Source organism: Pinus tabuliformis, chromosome 2_2, assembly GCF_031772625.1.
Source record: "Pinus tabuliformis cultivar Carrire ecotype Pingquan chromosome 2_2, CPIR1, whole genome shotgun sequence".
Classification (NCBI taxonomy): Eukaryota; Viridiplantae; Streptophyta; class Pinopsida; order Pinales; family Pinaceae; genus Pinus; species Pinus tabuliformis.
Genome location: NC_142300.1, coordinates 55,684,276 through 55,704,000, shown reverse-complemented (window position 1 = coordinate 55,704,000; position 19,725 = coordinate 55,684,276).

The following is a 19,725-nucleotide window of genomic DNA, read 5'->3' as shown; positions in this document are numbered from 1 at the left end:
AAAGAAGAAAACTTAGATAAGTGACCTTGATTGCTACAAATTAGCAATCACACATGCTTAACTGAATTCTAAATCCTCCAACTTGAATTTACTGAGTAAATTGGGTGACACAAGCCATGTCACACAAGTTAACTACATCCAAGTTGTCTTGTGATGTGGAAATTCATTTTTTCTCAATTTAATCAAGGAAAAATCAAATTGAGAATTTCTTTCTACATTTTTCAACAATAATATTAAACATTTACTTATTCAATGCCACAATTCCACAATGCAACATTGATAAATTGATAGAATATGGTTGTTCAGTTTTACAATGGTTGACCATGTTCAACCATAGAGAGCTTGGTTAACCATGTTTGGTCATTCTACCATTGGTTGACCATAATTATCCATTAGTGATGGGTAGAGAGACAAGTTTTCTAGGTTGTGAGGGATGAACCCTAAGGGATTATAAAAACCATAGTATTAATATAATAAACTGTACGATTATAAAACTTAATATTATAAACATAGTTGGCCATTAGTAATGGGTAGAGAAATCAGTTTTCTAGGTTGAGAGGGATGAGCATGGATGGCCAAGGTTTACCATGGTTGATTATGGTTGACCAAGGTTAACCATGGTTGAATATATATAACTAAGAATGTGCATCATTGAGCATGGGGGACAACGAGTGACAATGATTGATCATGACCATGGTTGAGCTTGTTTTACCATATTTAACTTTGGATGGTTTTGTTTTTCCGTGTTTGATTAGAATGAAAATATAATTAATATTAATATTATAATTAAAAAGTTATTAATAATATTAATGTTATTACGCTGATAAATGTTAATAATTTCAAAAATTTATTATAATTAATGGCATATTAACATTATTTTTCTAGACATTATTAATAATATTTTTTTATTAATATTATTATATTAACAATATTATTAATAATATAGTTTTTAATTTTTCTTTTTATAAGCAAGCATATTTACATTATATTAACATGGAAAAAATACATAATTTATAGTCTTGAGAGCATGGGCGGACTAAGCCTCTCACCTATCGGGAATTTATGCCTCTGTGCAAGGAAACCATAGAGAAAACTTGCAATTTCTCTTCCCCTCGATATAGAAATTAGAGCCAAAATATTCACAATAGTTTACATCTGGAAGGGTGCTAACAAAAATCAAAATTTAAATCAATGATCCTAGTGGCTTTATACCCATAGCTTGAAAACTGAACTAAAATTCCAATGTGCATTGATGTTAAGTGCACCATGGAATCCGAAGAGCTAACCCTTGCCTGTGGAGGGGCCAACCTCGAGTTTCATTGAGGCCACACTAGAGCCACTGAGCACTTGCAAACTACCCAGAGTGTGCATGCTTCAAGAGTCAGCAAGAATTTCTTCAAGAATATAATATCCATACGGGCTATGATCGGGTGACGAGGAGGGGGGAGCATCAGTAGCAAGGGGCGACAAAACATTGGGGGAAGGGTTGTGAGCCATCAAAGATCCGCTGGCAAGAGGTGAAGATGAGGCCATGGGGGGAGAGTACGAAGGTGAGACAACAAGAGAGGAGGGAGATGACATGTTTAGAGAAAAATTGGTTTTCAAATCTCTTGTTTGATGCTTGAGGGAGGAGGTGTAGTGGTTGTGGTAGAGAGAGAGCTCACTGATCCACCATGTAGCTCTCAATTTCTCCTGCTCCCTCTCCTTGAGCTAGCGGGTACGAATGTTGTGTAGAGTCTAGAGTGTTGGTCCGCCTCGACTTGTTTCTTCCTCCTCTAAGTCTAGAACCTGACGCCGAATATGAGATAACATTCCATAATCAACAAAGATGCAACAGAGGACTCGTCAACAGTGGTGGGGGGATGGCCATGGCCCCTCATCCTGTCGGGGTGATGACCACGGCCTCTCTTGTGATTCATGGAAAGGTGATAGAGGCCAACATATGCATACAAGGAGATTGAGGGAGCATAGGAGACCTTGGGAAAGATGATTAGGGGAATAAACTATCGAGAGACCATGGTGCAGAGAAATATACCCTTAAGCTTGACAGGCAGGAAAGCGGGACAGGGGTATGGGACCTTAATTCACTTAGGGAAGAATTTAATATTCATTGATGCCACTTGGAGGGAAGTCTATGCCAGGTGGGGAGCGTCATCATTTTGTCTAAGAGGTCATGTGAGTCTCTCGTAGAGCACTCTGATGGGAAAAGAGAAACTTGTTTTAATATTAATTTGAATGTGATCGTTATTATCAATGATGGTATATATTAATATGAATGTTTTAAATGATTAATATTAATGATATATAATAATTAATATTAATATTAATATTAATAATATTTAATGTTAAAAAATTACTAATGTTAATAATCATTAAATTTAATAACATGAATAATATTAATGTTTTAAATGATTAAAACTAATGTTATATAATAATAAATATTAATATTAACCATATTTATACATAACCATGATTGACCAAGGTTTACCTAGATTTGATATGGTTGAACATGATTTGCCATGGCTCGATAGATATGGACAATAAGTGGAAATGTGTTTAATAATATTGATATTATTAATATGTATACTATACTTGAAATGTTATCAATAATATTAATTTTATTATGTTAATAACAATAAATGCTAATAATTTTAAAAATTTGTTATATTAATAACATCATTAATATTATTTTTCTAGACATTACTAATATTATTATATTAATGATATATATATATTTTTTTTGTAAGCTGAGGTGGGACTCTTTCTATTACTATATAGAAAATAAAACAGAACATAGTATCAAAACATATTAACTCGCCCTCATGGGGAAACCGAGTATTTTAGCCATCTAAAGTTTTTAATGGCCGACCAAAAATAGAAAGCCCAAAGTCTGATTATCCTTGCAAGATGAACTAAACAGTCCTGAGTACTCCTAATCCTACTGGTCTGCATAAAATATATTCCCTTATCTAGAACATGCAAAAAACTATAATTAACTAGACTATGTACTTTCATATACATATCTTTTCTCAGACATCTTCAGTTGCAGGTTGCTGGTTTGCTCCTCCATCTGCTCCCTGATGTTCTCCCTTCAATAGCTGTTGTAATTCATCCAATTTCTTCTCTTGCCTCTCTAAAGCAATGTGTATGAACCTCAGTTCCCTACGCAGTTCAGGGCCTCCCTGCGCTATTTCCACCATCTCAGTAGCAACTTGCTCTAATGCTTTTGCCAATAACCTTTTCATTACCCAGTAAATGTGGAGAGATTGCTTGAACAGAGACATTCTGCCCCTGGTGTTGCCTAGGTCATGCAGTAAGAATTCTCAGTCCTCCATTTCTGCGTCAGATTGGCCTTGTAAAGACTCCTCCTCAAAATACTACATAATTCTTCTGACCTCTGGATTTGTATTCTGCTGATAGGCCCTCTCAGCCTGGTGAATTCTCTGCTCCATCGATCTCCTTGTTTTTTTGGCTGGTCCCGCTTCCTGCTTCAGATTCTCGCCTTTGTCGCCTTCATTCCTGCTCTGTCCCCGACCTCTCTTGCCGCCCGTATCCATCCTGCTTCCCGCTCCCCTATCACTTCTTCTCCTGCCGTATCTTCTTACGTGTTCCACCTGCGGTGCTGGCTGATCCTCTTTCGCCTGTTGGTTGACCCAACTGCCTGTTGATCTGCCCTGTGGTTTATACTTCCTATTAGCTTCGCAACGGGGTTCTTCATCCTCAGAATCGTCCTCAATCTCAAAAATTTCTGCCGGGAGCTCCTCTTCCGCAGCAGCCTTGCCTTTCCTGTCCCTGTTCTTGTCAGCTGCAATAGTCAGCTCCTTCGCCACCCTAGACTTCATCCTGGTTTCCATGCTATCTCTAATTATGTCACGGGGAATGTTCTGATGCCGGCTAAAAATTTTCCTGTCTCGTTGTCTCGCTACTGTCCTAACCTCTGCACGCTAAATTGGAAAGAAACTAACCTGCTGCCTTCCCTTACCCGTTTGGGTACTTATTACCTTTCTGCCATCAAAGTATGCCACGATATCGACGATGCATTGCCGCCATTTATTATCCGGGATGTTGCCTCTCCTGGCCATCATTCCTTGTTTATCATTTACCGTCTGAAGTTCTGACATGCCGCTCCACCATCCTCTCCGATCGCATGCATTAATTATTTCGCGGTGGGAGTGATCCTGAGATGCCTTCCACACACGCCGCCAGTGTACTGCACTGTGCATTTCCATCATATCATTCCTCTGTCCATACTGACCTGCATTCATTAACCGAGATCTCCAGTCCCACTCACCTATCCAGCTCATTAATCCTGGCGTTCTCGCTCGTTGCCTGATCATGATCCTCATTAATAATCGTTGCCAAGTCTACCCAATCTCTGCTGGCACGCACCGCTTTCCATTGGCTGTCTACAATGCTGCCTCGTCCTTTACAACCCCAGTTCGCCAGGAAGTCGGCCGCGCGGTTCCCATTCCACCTTACATGGTTAAATAATTTGTATTCTATCCTTTTTAGCAGACCCACTATCTCTTGGACAATTCCGGCAGTTCTCCAACTGCTGGTAATTCGTTCCCAATCTCTTCCATTGCTAAGTTTCTTCAATATTTCAATCGCGATCTGAGAGTCACCAACTATTTCCAAGTTTGTATAACCATTTCTGATTGCGATTCTCAGCCCCTGGTGGATCGCCCAAAGTTCAGCCTCATTATTCGTCATTTCCCCGCCCCATTCAGCATAAATCCACCTTACCTGCTTCTGACTATCGCGAAATATGCCTCCGAAACTAGCATTGCCAGGATTCCCTTTCGATGCTCCATCAAAGTTTAATTTGATGAAGTTATCTCTGGGGTAAATAAATTTATCTGAATTTTGGGCTCGCGCGCTATGCCTGATGTCCTGCTTATGATACACCATCTCATACTTTAAGTTTAAACTGTTCAGGATCATCTCCTCTGTTTGATTAGCCTTCCAGTCCTCCACGTCCCATTTCTCCACCAAGATTGTTTCCCTCATTAGACTGACCGCTCGTCTCCATATAGTTTCCGAATCTTTTATTTTGTCCTGGAATATCCGACGGTTCCTTTCTTTCCATATCATCCATAGCACGAAGCCTGCAATAAGATCCCAAGCTCTGCTAACAACTTTACATTGGAATTTCTCCTTGTTCCACTGGAAAATTATTGCGTTAATGTCTCTGGGAACTATCTCAGATTTGCCGAATATCTTTCTTGTATCCATCCATAATTTCTTAGTAAACGAACAATTAATTAGGAGGTGCTTTCGGGTCTCCTCTTCGTTTTTACAGCGACAACATCTTGAGGGTCCACTGAAGCCTTTTTTTTGAATTATGTCCCAAGTTAGGATCTTGTTCTTAGCTGCAAGCCATATGAATAGGGAAACTTTCGGCCACCAGTTGCTTCCCCAAATAATTTTCCATTCGAGATTCTCCTCATTTGTAGCCTGTGTGTCCGCTAAGTAGTATGTCTCTTTGACGGTGAAAGATCCTTTCATGGAGTTCCCCCATCTAAGAATGTCCCTTCCTGTACGAGCTCTAATTTTCCTGGAATCCACCTCTTTCATATAAGCTTCTTGTTGCTCTTGATTTAGCTCGCAGTCCCATTCAATTGGTTCTATCCATTTTCTCCAGATTCCATCCAATTCATTATCTTTCCAATAGTCTTTGACACATTTTCGATTTCCCTCTATTCTTTCCTGTAGCTGTTGGACCGTCTGAATTTTGTTCATTTTTTCCTTCTGCTGCCATTTTTCATCCCAGAAGTTGGCTTCCTCGCCGCCTCGAATTTCCCAGAATGTATGGTTTTCTACTATATCTCTGTTCTGTCGAGCTAGATCCCAGATTGTTGAACCCTTGGGGGTTTCTCTCTGTCTTAAAATGTCAACTATTGTGTCTGGCATATTGTATTTGAGTCTCCAAATGGCTTTCCACAGGTCATTACCCTCTCTTAACCATCGCCACCAGAGCTTCGCTCCTAACACTTTGTTGAGTTTTTCCGGGTCGCGTAAACCCAATCCTCCTTTTTCCATATTAATGATATTATTAATAATATTGTTTTTAATGTTAATTTGAATGTGAATATTTTCATTATTATTAATGATAATTATTAATATTAATGTTTTAAATGATTAATATTAATATTATAAAATAATTAATATAAATATTAATAATATTTAATGTTAAAATATTAATAATGTTAATAATATTAATTTTTTAAAGGATTATTATTAATGCTATATAATAATTAATATTGATATACATAATATTTAATGTTAAAATATTACTATTTTTTTTTTGTTAAGCTTGGTAGATCCTTCTTTTTCATTATAAAATAAGTAAGCAAGTTACAACCATATAGATCCTAGTTAGGTGGTCTCAACTTGCCCATCGGGAAACCAAGTCTGTTGACCACCTAACCGCATTATAAGTTGTCTAGTAGCAAAAAATACTTAGTCTATCTATCCAATCTATATAAACTTGATTGTTATGTCCACAACCATATTCTATTTTTTTATACATATATATGGCTGCAAATTGTAAATTAAAAGCTATCTGCATGAAAACTAATTAAGAAAAAAGACTAAGATTCAACATTCTATTCTTCCTGCTTGGAAGATGTCGATGCAATTGGGGCCAGATATTTGGCGTTGGATCCTGACAGCTCAGTCGACACGAACATACATGGGAAATCATTCTCTATATGATCTAAGCGGGCATCCTGAATCTGCAATTAAAATTGTAGTTTTTGAAAGTCCTGTTTATAATTTGGAAATTCTTGGATAGTAGTCGTCTAGATTTTCTCAATGGCCTTGCCCAGGAGGCATTTCATGAGCTAATATAGATATATGGACTATTTCTATTGCGTCTCTCGACCTCTGGTCTATTGCGGGTCCAGAATCAGGATCTCTGAATCCTCCGTGTCTATTTCCTCCACACTCGCTTGACAATTTATATCTTCCTCCCATTCTGCTATGATCCGTTTGATTTCCCCTTTGGTGTCATCCACATAAGCAGCTATCGCTTCATGTATCAGGTTGGCCACATGCTTTCTACCATGACGTTTTCTTGTAGTGCTCGGCTTAGCCTCAACCTCGCTCCCCCGTGATCTCTTCCCTCGGGCTTGTTAGTGCCTGCTAGTCATGTCAGTCACCAGTGATCAAATGTGCTCTTACAAGGTGTTGTTAGGGTGTCAAGTCAATTTTTTGTCATTTTAGTGAGTCTTCAAATAAAAATTTGGTCACTAGCTAGTGTGTCTAGGGCTATTTCCACTTTCTCAAGAATTTCATATGTTGGTCACTTTCATCACTCAGTTGAGTCTACCATCATGGAAACATCATTAACATCACTTCAGTCACATCATCATGTTCTCCATTCAACTTAGTGTCACCATTAGGTCATTAGGGTTAAGGTCACAAAATTAGTCATTTCATGTTTCTAAATTCGGTAAATGAGGAGTGGCAATAGGTAAATTTGTTAAATAATACTTGATTTCAAATGTAATTTATGTTTCTATATGTAATAATGTTCCTAAGGATCTAAAGTTACAAGAAAGGCTACAAAACTAAAAAAGAGAGTGAATTGGTGAGGTGGGCCATCCTATCTCATTAATCACTTAGACACCAAAAGAAAATTATAAAGCACATGGAGGAGTTCATTCACATTCATTTTCATTTGTATACCATCCAAACATCGAGCTCCCCACTCTCCTTTGCAAAAAATTGTGTTTCCACATCTCTCATTGTTAAAAATTGGCCCTTGTTATGCATAGAGAGCCTACACTAAACATTGGGATAACACGCTCCACACAGGAGAACTGTGTTGCACACGGATGTTGTGCACAGGAAGCTTTCGCTGTGCACAGGGCAGAGTTGTCCAAAGTTTATTTTTGATCACCAAAATCCATTTTTCAAAGATCCTCTTTAGTCATTTCATCCTCTAGGCTCTATAACAAGTAAGTGTAATCATTTTCATGCCCTCCTTTGCCTCATATGTCAAGAAATTGATTAAATACTTATTCTCCTAGGGTTTACATGATTTTCATGGTTTAGATCCTCAAATGATGAATTACTACCCTAAACCCTAGATTCCTTGTCCCTACACCTCTCTTTGCAGCTAATACACCATATCTATCCATCACAAAGCCTTTTCCCCTCATTTTTTTATCATTTTCCTCTAAACCCTAATCTACCCTATCTCTTTCTAGGATAGGCCTGTGTTTTGGCCTTTTCCACCCCCTCTCCTTACTCATTTCCTAAAATTCCTTCTTCTCCTACTCACTGACATCATCCCATACCCTCCTAAATTTCCTTAAAAATTTAGGCAACTCCTAAGTCCATCATACCACCTCATTCCCTCACAACAGAAAATTTCACTATTTTTGCTTGCCTTTCGTCTGGGGTTTGAAGTATGGAGCCTGACTCATCAACATCAGAGAAGAGGAAGTGCAACAAGGGGGGAAATATATTGAGGTTTGAGCCCTCTAATTGCAATGAAATCACCTCCTCCCCATTTGTCATGAAATGCTTTGAAGATGTCAATTGTTTAGGGTTTTGTCAAAGAGTGCAAGAAGTAGGTTACCATGAGCATCTCACAGGTATATTTTTCCTCACCTTGAAGGAAGACAAGATCACCATTGCAGGGATTGATTTCATTTTTTCATTTGAATGACATCTCTCAAGCTACATGCATACCAAATCATGGTGAAAACTGGTTCAAAGGCATGAACCTAGACCTAGAAGAGTACAAACCATACTTGAAATCACAATACAAAGGAGCTCACTCACATGTTTTCCCATTCAGATACTTGTTGGAGAGATATGCACCATTGATGAAGGTTGTCATGAGGTTCTTCACATGTGAGGGCAGATTTTCTAGGTTATATCAATACCACATAAGGCTGCTCATGCACTTTACAGTAACCAAGTCTCTCAATTTGTGCAGTTACTTGTATAGGAGCCTAAACAAAATGTCTGAAAGGGTGCAATTGAAAGGCGAAGATAATTACCCCATTCTCTTTTTCCATAGCCTGATAAAGGTTATAGTAGTCCATCAGTTGGCAGATAAGAACATAACATGGGACACCTTCATTGAGGCAACCTTGAAAATGCATATAACCACTTCACCATGACAACACCAAACCATGTTAGCACAACCCATGGAGTTGGGGTCATCAAGAAAACATGATGAGGTTTCCAAGGCACCTAGGCCTGAGGTGACCAAGACATATCAGAGAGGTAGAAGGCTTGTGTTTGCTCCTCAAATTTAGTAAAGGGCCAAGCCTACTTCATCAGTAGAACAAGGATCACCATCACATCCTGAGGCTTCTTTGCATGATGAGGAGCCCATTGAGCATGACTTTGACCTAGTTGACTTGGAGGCACAATATGAGCATCAAACCATGAAACAAGTCATGAAAGAGAAGGATTATTAGATCATGGAGCTCAATGACAATCTGGCAGGGCCAAATTCATCATTTCATTCCTTGAGCAAGAAGACAATCAACTTAAGGCAAAACAACTAGTCATGGAGAAAGAGTAGTTCAAGGCCAAGAATCAAGAGATGAAAGACAAGGCAGTGGTGGACCATGAGGACATTGAGCAGCATGAAGGAAATGTGGCAAGGAAGAGACCAAGGACAATGGGTATTAAGAAGGCACTTCAAAGAGAAAGATAACAAAGGCCACCAGTGGAAGAATTGACCTTTGAAGAGAGGATTGCCAAGGAAATAAATGAGGACAGGGAATTTTGGGTTGAAAAAGTCAATTTCCACCTTGAGAAGCTCCTTGACAAGGCCAGCAGAGGTAATAAGGTGCAAAGGAAAATGGCCATCCATTACTACACAAGAAATAAGATTTGCAAGGGCAAAATCAAGGAGTTGAAGGCCCAACTAGATGAAACCCTAATCAACCAAGAGGAGAAGGGTAAGTTAGATTTTCTTTCTGATGCATCCATGGTTGAATAATATACCTCATCAGGCATCTCTAGACAAATTTTGGGAGGATTTGGAGAAAATTTTGTGTTTTGGTGCATACTGGTGCACACTTGCAGTTTTTGGCAATTTCTGTCTAGGAGTGCAGTGAGCTCACACTGTGCTTCTTCCTTAGGGCTCAAAATGATGGAAAATCAACATTTTTGGGAATCTTATGACCCCCTCTCAAAACCAATCTTCCCACTTTCCTGGTCTAGGGCTCAGTCATTGAGAAATTTGCAAAAAAGAGGCTAACAATCACCTTTCTGCCCCTCTTTTTCCATTTCGTTGTGCACCTGGAGACACCTTGGGAGAATGTCCATATCTCAGCCCAAAATGGATCATTTTGAGTGAACCAATACTCTAAAGACATCTAAGCTCTCCTAGATTTATAGAAAAGACTTTAGATATGGATTTATAATTCAGAAAGGCACTCAAAAATGGCCTCCAACAGCTCGCTGCGCACTTAGAAATTTCAGAGATTTTCGTAAATTTTTCATTATGTAATCTTTTGTAATTCCTAGTTCGACTTTGGTAAAAGTAAAAAGGGTGAAGAAAATAATGTGAGGGGTAAAATTAAATGTAAATATTATGTAATGGTGGGTGGTTAGTATTTGTAAGTTTTTTTGATGTAAATTTAGCTTCATTTATGAGAGAGGTTGGAGTCAAAGCTAATTGTAGAAGTTGTTTTTAACTTCCCTAGACATTAGGGTTTGGTTAGAACACCTCATGCAACAGTTGGTAAAGTCATGGATTCGACCCCTAAGAGTGGAGAGATTTTGTTTTGGTATTTATGTATTAGTTTCTCAGTGATAGAAGGGGTTGGATTTCAGAGGAGAGAACTATTGTATCTTGTGCTTGGACATTTTCTGGAAATCAAAGGACACAATATGCAGCGATTATCTAGGAATTCATGTGCAGTAAGTTTGTGATGTTTTTTTTTCTCTGTTACAGCTTTATATGAATGATATTCATCTTTTATTTCCATGCATCAATTTTTCAATGGTTTTCCTTACAGTTTATAAACATAATTCTTTGCATAAAGCTCTGTTTTGATGGAAAATCCATTATGTGTTACTTTCTTTCTTGCTTAATGAATTCATGTTTCATGCTCATTAAGACATTTTGCTTCTTCTAAACACTACACTACACCGACAAACCCTAAGATCCATCACAGAAGTATTGCTACCTTTCTCCTTTATATCTTTGCTGTTGTAACCCTTTGATCCTCTGACCTAGCTACCTGGTTTTTCTCCCTTATCCAGCATCAAAACCATAAAAACTTGAAACCTATCTGAGCCTAGCATACCTAGCCTAAAATCTATTCCTTTCCCAATCATCTCTTGGTTGTGATTTCATAGAGAGATCCCTCTCTGGTTTAGTAGGGCTAGCTACCAAACTAAAATCTTGGTTTGTGGTTACCTCCTTCGATCTCCCTTCTCAACCTTGGGACATTATGGAGGATAACAGGTCCTTGGTAGTCACTGCTTGACCCATAACCTCAATACCCCTATACTGATCTAGGTGGATATTGGTGGCCACCCACCTATTCCACCTAGACCCCCCAGTCAGTTTCATCTATTTCCTTGTTCATTTTAGCATTTACTATTTTTAGTAGTTTTTCGGGTCCTGAACTTCGGGAGCAGTTTTGACCCCTAAATGACGTTTTTTTGGTGTGTGTGGCATGCCCATATCCATAGGCAAGGGTTGTGGAAAAACCTGTAGTACTCATAGAGACCTTTCCAACAAAGTATCGTATGTGCCAAACACAGATAATATGACCAAGTTACGACCCCGAGAAGTTGGCTGCCCAACTAACCCTAACGGGGCCCATAAACTCTTGGTGTTACAGCTCTTGGGGTTAGGGTTTTGGTTGTTTAGGGTTTTCTCATGTTTTCCAATAATAAATAGGCCCTTGAGTCTCATTGTAACACAATTCATAGGCATGTAGCTGCCACATCTCTTATCATAGATAAGCTACCATCGCCCAAGCTATCTTATTTCTATTATGTCTGTAAGCATAGTTTAGTATTTTTCTATTAATGAAATGAAATACTTTTCTGCTACATCTCTATGCTTATGATTATATCTATAAGTTGTTGCGTTCTTGTTTAAGTTCAGATCAATGGTATCAAAGCCATCTGCTCTTTCTGTGTTTTTCTTTGCATGTCCCCAACAAGGTCAGGTTATAAGGAGTTAGGGCTAGATCTGGTTTAACCATTGTAAGATCAACCTCATAAAACCTAACGACCTCCCATGGCGGAAGAAAAAAAAGAAGAGGGGGAAAGAGATCCTTTCAAAATGTTGCTCAAGGAAGCCCTTTAGCGATAGATGGATGCGATGATTGATAACTTTGCCCAGGTCCTTCGACGGTTACCCACAGGCGATGCATCTTCATCCAACAACCACTCTGTAGGCACCACTCCTTTTAAGGTATAAGTTAAATTTGATATTCCCATATTCGAAGGCCTGATAGATGCAGATGTCATAGATAAATGGTTAAATATATTGTTTTCAATGCATGACTTTTCCAATTGGGAAAAGGTTACTTTTTCACTTCTTAAAGCTACCCCACACATCAAGGATTGGTGGGAAAGTTACTGTGAACAAAAGGACGAGGGTGAACCCTCGTTTTCAAACACAACTGCTTGGAATTATTTTTGAGACGGCATCAAGGAACAATATTACCCTATCGGGAGCTATGAAGACAAATACATAAAGTGGACCATGCTACAACACGAAAGGGACCAAGATGTGCCAGAGTTCACAAATACTTTCCATACCCTTCGCACGAAGCTGGGTATCAAGGATACTTAGTGAAATTTGGTGCTCAAGTATCGCGACTGTCTACATAAGTACATCTAGGATGAGATGGAGTTCCTGGAAATTTCCTCACTCGGCATGACGTATCGGTACGCTGTCAAGATTGAGCAGAAGTCTAAACACAAGAAGTGGGACTTTGGATCTATGAATCCAAAGCAAGGAAAAGGCGCCCTCAAACCACATAACAAAGGACCAAGCCAAGGCAATGCTACCCAGGATAGCCTGCTGAAGCCGTAAGAAAAGAACAACACACCGAAGATGAAGAAGGACATGGGAAAATGGTGTGAGTTCCATAAACCTCAACTCATAATACAAGTGAGTGTTAGGCCAAGCAGTCACTAGTGGCTGAGCTAAGGGCTTTCGAATCATACTCAGGTTCTGATTCTGAATCAAAACATGATAAGGGAACTGATAAAGGGGAGAAGATCATTGATGCAAAGCCCCGTGCCACCGTGGCCATCATCAAGATCCAAAAGATTGAGCCTGAAGATCCAGAGGAGGGGGAACACCTCTTCCACTCACAGATGTGGTTGAAGGATTCTCCGATGTAGTTCATTGTCGATAGCGGGAGCCAAAAGAACCTCATTTGAGAAAAGGTGGTAAAGCGTTTGGGCCGAAAGACTATAGCACATCCACAACCATACACCATCGGGTGGCTTCACCAAGGAAGAGATCTTTGTGTCAGCCAATAGTTTCACCTTTCCTAAAACATCAAACCCTTCATGGATGAGGTACTGTATGACATTGCTCCTCTTGAATTTTGTGATGTATTGTTAGGACAACCATACTTGTGGAAGCGACATGTTGTATATGATTCTAGACCTCGCTCTATGATTATTACTTTGGCTAATAAGTTGTATAGGATACCAGAGGTAGCCTTGCCTACTGCCATCTCTTTGATCATTGCAAAGAAATGAAGTAAGATCATTTCCCAGACCATGAATTTTTTTTTCCTTATGATTCACCCCCAGGGAAAGAAGAAGGTTGTGGTCGCGGCTTCTAAGCAGGGCTCCTCCACATAGTAGCAACAGATGGACAAGGTCATGGAGTAGTAAAGGGATATTTTCGCCTCTCCCACAGGGGTACCTTTGCACTGTCAGGTCAAGCACTCCATCGATTTGACCTTGGGTGCGTCGTTACCCAATGGACCGATCTAACGATGCACTTTTCTAGAGAACGATGAGATCAAGAGGCAGATTTAGGAACTTTTATAAAAAGGGCACATCAGGCCAAGCTCATCACCTTGTGGGAGCCCGATTGTATTGGTACAGAAGAAGGATGGGACCTGGAGGCTTTGTATTGACTATTGGGCGTTGAACAAGATCACTGTCCGGAATAGGTACCCAATCCCATGGATTGATGACCTTCTAGACCAACTCAAGGGGCCCAAATATTTCATAAAAATTGACTTGAATTCAAGTTATCACCAGGTTCCTATTGAGCCCCTCGATGTGTGGAAGATTGCCTTCAAATCTAAGGAGGGCATTTTCGAATGGTTGGTGATGCTGTTCAGATTGATGAACGCCCCTGCAATCTTCATGAGGCTGATGGGTGACATCTTGTGACCCTTCACCAATGAATTCGTGGTGGTGTATTTAGATGACATGTTGATCTTCAGCCAGAGTTGGGAAGAGCACCTCTAACATATTCTACAGGTCCTTCAAACCTTGCGCCAACACAAGATATGTGCTAACTTGGAGAAATGCACCTTTGGCCTGAGCTAGGTTCAATATCTAGGGTACATAATTGATGAGAAAGGTGTACATGTGGACCCATCCAAGATACAAGTCATTCAGGATTGGCTAGCCCCAACCACTTTAATGGAGCTCCGCAGCTTTTTGGGTCTTGCCAATTTCTACCATAGGTTCATGTTGGGGTTCTCTCATATCACTTGGCCTTTAAGTTAAGTCACCAACAGTGGAGATAAAGCAAAGTTTTTTTGGTCGGAAACCCAACAACAAGCATTCTTCGAGTTAAAGAATCGGATTTTTTCTGCACTTGTGCTCATATTGCAATACCTGCAGCAACCATTTGAGATCGAGACAAATGCCTCCGACTATGCTATTGGTGTAGTTCTTACTCAACATGGACATCTAGTGGCTTACCATAGTGAGACACTTTCAGACATTCTGAAAGTACCCCACTTATGACAAAGAAATGTATTCCATTGTGCAGGACATCCGTCAATGGAAGCATTACATTATGGGGAAGGAAACAATCATCCACATAGATCACCGACCTCTACAATTCATACATACACAAGGGAAGTTGTAGAACGATCGCCATCAGAAATGGTCCACCTATTTATAGCATATTCATTTTAAAATTAAGTATAAGAAGGGCAACACCAATAATGTTGTTGATTGCCTTAGCCGGCCACTGGTCATGGCACCGATCATTGTGCTCGACTCCTATGGGCACGAGACGTCGGGGTGGTCGCATCTTTACAAGAGCGGTCTAGAATTCGACAGCATATACCAGACACTCCTAGAAGGGAAGAAAGTTCCAAATTTTCACCTTCAGGATGCATTGTTATGTCACCTGGGACACATTTGTGTTCCTTCAAGTGAGCATGCCAAGATGATTTGGGAGGCACACTATAGTCGATTTGCTGGACATTTCAGAGTAGAGAAAATAGTGGTGTATTGCAGAAGTATTTTTATTAGCTGAAAATTCGTCAGGATGTTGGGAAGTACATTAGATCCTGTATCACCTGTGCCATTGCCAAACCAACCATCAAGAAGCAAGGCTTGTATACTCCTCTACCTACTCTTATCTGGCCTTGGGAATCTGTCTCCATGGATTACATGTCGGGCCTTCCTTCTACTAAGCACAACAACTATTGCATTTTCATGGTCGTCGATAGATTCTCTAAGATGGTCATCATGGTGGCCTACAAGAAGAGTATCACAGCAGAGGCCACTGCTAAGATCTTCTTTGAGCGAGTATGGGTATACTTTGAGATCCCACAGTCCATTGTCTCAAATCGGGACAACATATTCTTGAGTGAATTTTGGTCAAGTCTCTGGTCGATGTTGGATACAAAACTTACTAAGTCCATGAATTTCCATCCCTAAACTGATGGCCAAATAGAGGTTGTCAACAGGATGATCATACACATTTTGCACATGTACAACTCGAAGCATCCATGCACATGGGATGAAAGTCTCCTCTATGTCCAACACAACTACAACAAAGCTCTCCATAGCTCAACAGGCCACAACCCCTTTCAGGTAGGGCTTGGATTTTAACCATTATGCCCCATTGATGTGGCCATACCATTTGCATCCACTCAGGTAGATTCGGCTCACATTCAGTCTGAAGTTGAAATGACTAAAAAATTAATTGAGTGCATTCAACACATCTTCCAGTAGGTCCATGATATATTGGATAGAGCCAATGCTAAGTACAAGCAGTGCCATGATCAACATTGAGTGCTGCACAAGTTCCAGGTAGGCGACAAAGTTTCGCTACATTTGTAGAAGAAGCACCTTGCTAGACCTCATCGCAAGCTTAACCCACTCTGATATAGGCCATACACCATCACCAAGGCCGTAAGTGACAACGCCTTCGAGCTTAGCATCCCACCGTTCCTTGGTTTGCACCCAGTGTTCAATGTAGATCTCCTTTTGCCATACTTTCTACCATTGTTGGACACATCTGACATTGTATAACAACTCACACCAATAGAGCTCAACCCGGAATGCATGGAACAAGCCACAATTGATCGGATCATGGAAACACAGATCAATAACACTTGCCAATAGAGGATACAACTATATCAAGTTTTGAAAGCAGACCAACTCCTTCACCAGGGCAAGTGGTTCACCAGGGACCATGTTCAACAGAAATTTCCTTACCTCATGGAGGCTCTTCACGCAATGGAGACCATTACTTCCTAAGGGGGGAGGAATGATCCAGGTGGATATTGGTGGCCACGTGCCTATTCCACCTAGACCCCTCAGTCAGTTTCATCTCTTTCCTTGTTCATTTCAACATTTACTATTTTCAACAGTTTTTTGGGTCTTGAACTTCCATAGCAATTTTGACCCCCTAAACGACGTTTTTTTGGGGTCCGCGGCAGGCCTGATGTCATAAGATAGGGCCTATGGTGAAACCTATAGTACTCAAAGAGACATTTCCAACAAGGTATCGTACATGTCAAATGGATATAATATAACCAAGTTACGACCCCTGGAAGTTGGTTGCCCAACTAACCCCAACGAGGCCCACAAACTCTTGGTGTTACATCTACTGGGGTTAGGGTTTTGGTTGCTTATGGTTTTCTCATGTTTTTCAATAATAAATAGACCCTTGAGCCTCATTGTAACGCAGTTCAGAGGCATGTAGCCGCCACATCTCTTCTCAGAGATAAGCTACCATCACCCAAGCTATCTTATTTCCATTCTGTTTGCAAGCATAGTTCAATATTTTTCTATTAATGAAATGAAGTGTTTTTCTGCTACATCTCTGTGTTTATGATTATATTTGTAAGTTGTTGCATTCTTGTTTAAGTTCAGATGATGTACCTTCCCACCAACTTCATACGTTGTCAAGAGACAAAGTTCTGTGCTTTTCTCAGCCAAGGAAAGTCACCTCTCGACTGACCCGATAATCCATGTTTGGAGACATTGTATCTCCTTGCCTTCCCGATGCCACTGCTCCACTTTCGTCGTCATCACCTCTGTTCTTACACCCTCCGAACTGTTATCCCTCTTTGCGGTTCGTAAACTCAATTGCATGCAATTGCCACCTTCCCTCCTCTTGCTTGCCTTAAGCTTGCCGATGACCACCACGCCCTGTGCTTCAAGGGTGTGGGAGGTGGTGGCACCATCACTTCCTATCTTTTTCATTATGACAACCTTAATGGCTCTGTTAGCCAGCTCACACCTTGATTGGGGGAAAATATTACTAATTTTAAAAATGTTGATAATCATGATATAAATATTAAATGTCATATAAATTTTAATATTATTATTAACTCTAATATGTACATTAATATAAATCTTTAATAATTATTAAATTTAATATAAATCTTTAATAATTATTAAATTTAATATAAATCTATTATTATTTTTAAACTTATCATTAAAACCTAACATTAAAAATAAAAGTAAAGCTAATATTAAAAATAAAAAATAAAGGTAAAATCTAAATATAAAAAACTAAATAAAACTTAAAACATATAGAGAAGCTAAAACCCTAATGAAAAAAATATTAGCACTTTTACAACAAACGTAAGCAAGCCACTCATATTAATCTTAACATAATTAAAAAATAAATGGTAATTCAGATAGAGAATTATCACCCCCATCAATGCAAGGAATTGAACGAGTGACTTCACATCCAGGAGTTTTTTAACAAATTGCCCTATCACCATCTATCCAAGACCCCATGGATGAATTATAAAATGTAATTTTAATTTTACAGTGTAGAAAAAAAAAGGTTGTAATGGATAAAATCAATTAAATATTTTAAAGTATTTATTTAAAATTTTAATTATTTTCCTTATATATGATAGAGACTTTCTTATTGAATCATGTTACATGGCAGCATACCAATGAATGATAGGCATAAACAATAGCTAATTATCAGTGGTAGCCATCTAAATAAGACAAAATTAGAACCGAAAGGGTCACTGGAATGAATATACATCATAAATGGTAGCTTTGACACAAAAATTAATCAAAATAAGGTTTCCTACTACAGAGTAGGTTCCTCTTCCCTAAACCCAACACATCACTCCCAGTAAGAAAAAAAAAGGTGTGAAGATTTGTCTTGGAAGATATAAATCCAACAACATCAACCATAGTAGTCAACCAAATTGCAGATATTGCATCTATTGTAGGATTTATTGTAGGAGTTCAACATAGTGTGGTGCTTAAACATACTATAACCCTACACAATACAATGGAGTATGGTGTTTTAATATAATGTAACAGGTCAATAAATATAAGTAGGACTGTATTTTTTTAACACCAAACTTAACTTGCATTAACTCTAACGCATGGAAAAATAGATAAAAATTCTTAGGTAATCCTCATCTTTATGTCACTGCGGTAATGAAGATAATTTTTTAAATAAATAAATATACATTTATTGAATTAGATTAAAATATCTTGACTAAACTTATTCTTCTTAAATTTAAAATAATTTTTTGCAACAAACTTTCCCATGAATCACATCAACAATATTTGGTGGTCAACTTTTTGAACCTATTAATGAGGTTCATCCTTAGGACCAAGAGGATGAATAAAAATAAGTACCTCCATAAACTAAAAATCATTTATTAAATAAACTAAAAAACATTAAAAATGAGTAATTCCATTTAATAAAAATAATTCCAGCATATTAAGATTTTTTTTACAAAAATTATGACCATATTTATATTTCCAAATTATATTTAATATTTTAAAATCCATCCAACTTGATCATACACATACCAAAAATCCTTCACAGATATTTGCTTTACCTTTAATCATAACAAAAATTGGATCAAAATTATTATAGCTTTTTACAATTTTAATACTAACCATTATCATATTAAATAGCTCAACCATTAAGCAACAAACTAAAATCATCCAATTTTTATTATATATTATAATTTATTAAGAAAAAAAGATAAAAAATTATAACTATATATTTATATTTTTCCATTATATTTAATATTTTTAAATCCATCCAACTTGTTTCAATTATATTTAATATTTTTAAATCCATCCAACTTGATCCTACCACATACTAAAAATTAGATCACGATCAAAATTACTCTCCCTTCATATAATTTTAATAGTAACCACTGTCATATTAAATAGGTCAACGATTAAGCAACATACTAAAATCATTCATAGATGTTTCCTTCCCCTTTCCTATAACAAAAATTCATTCAAAATCACTTTCCCTTAGATACAATGTTAATCAAA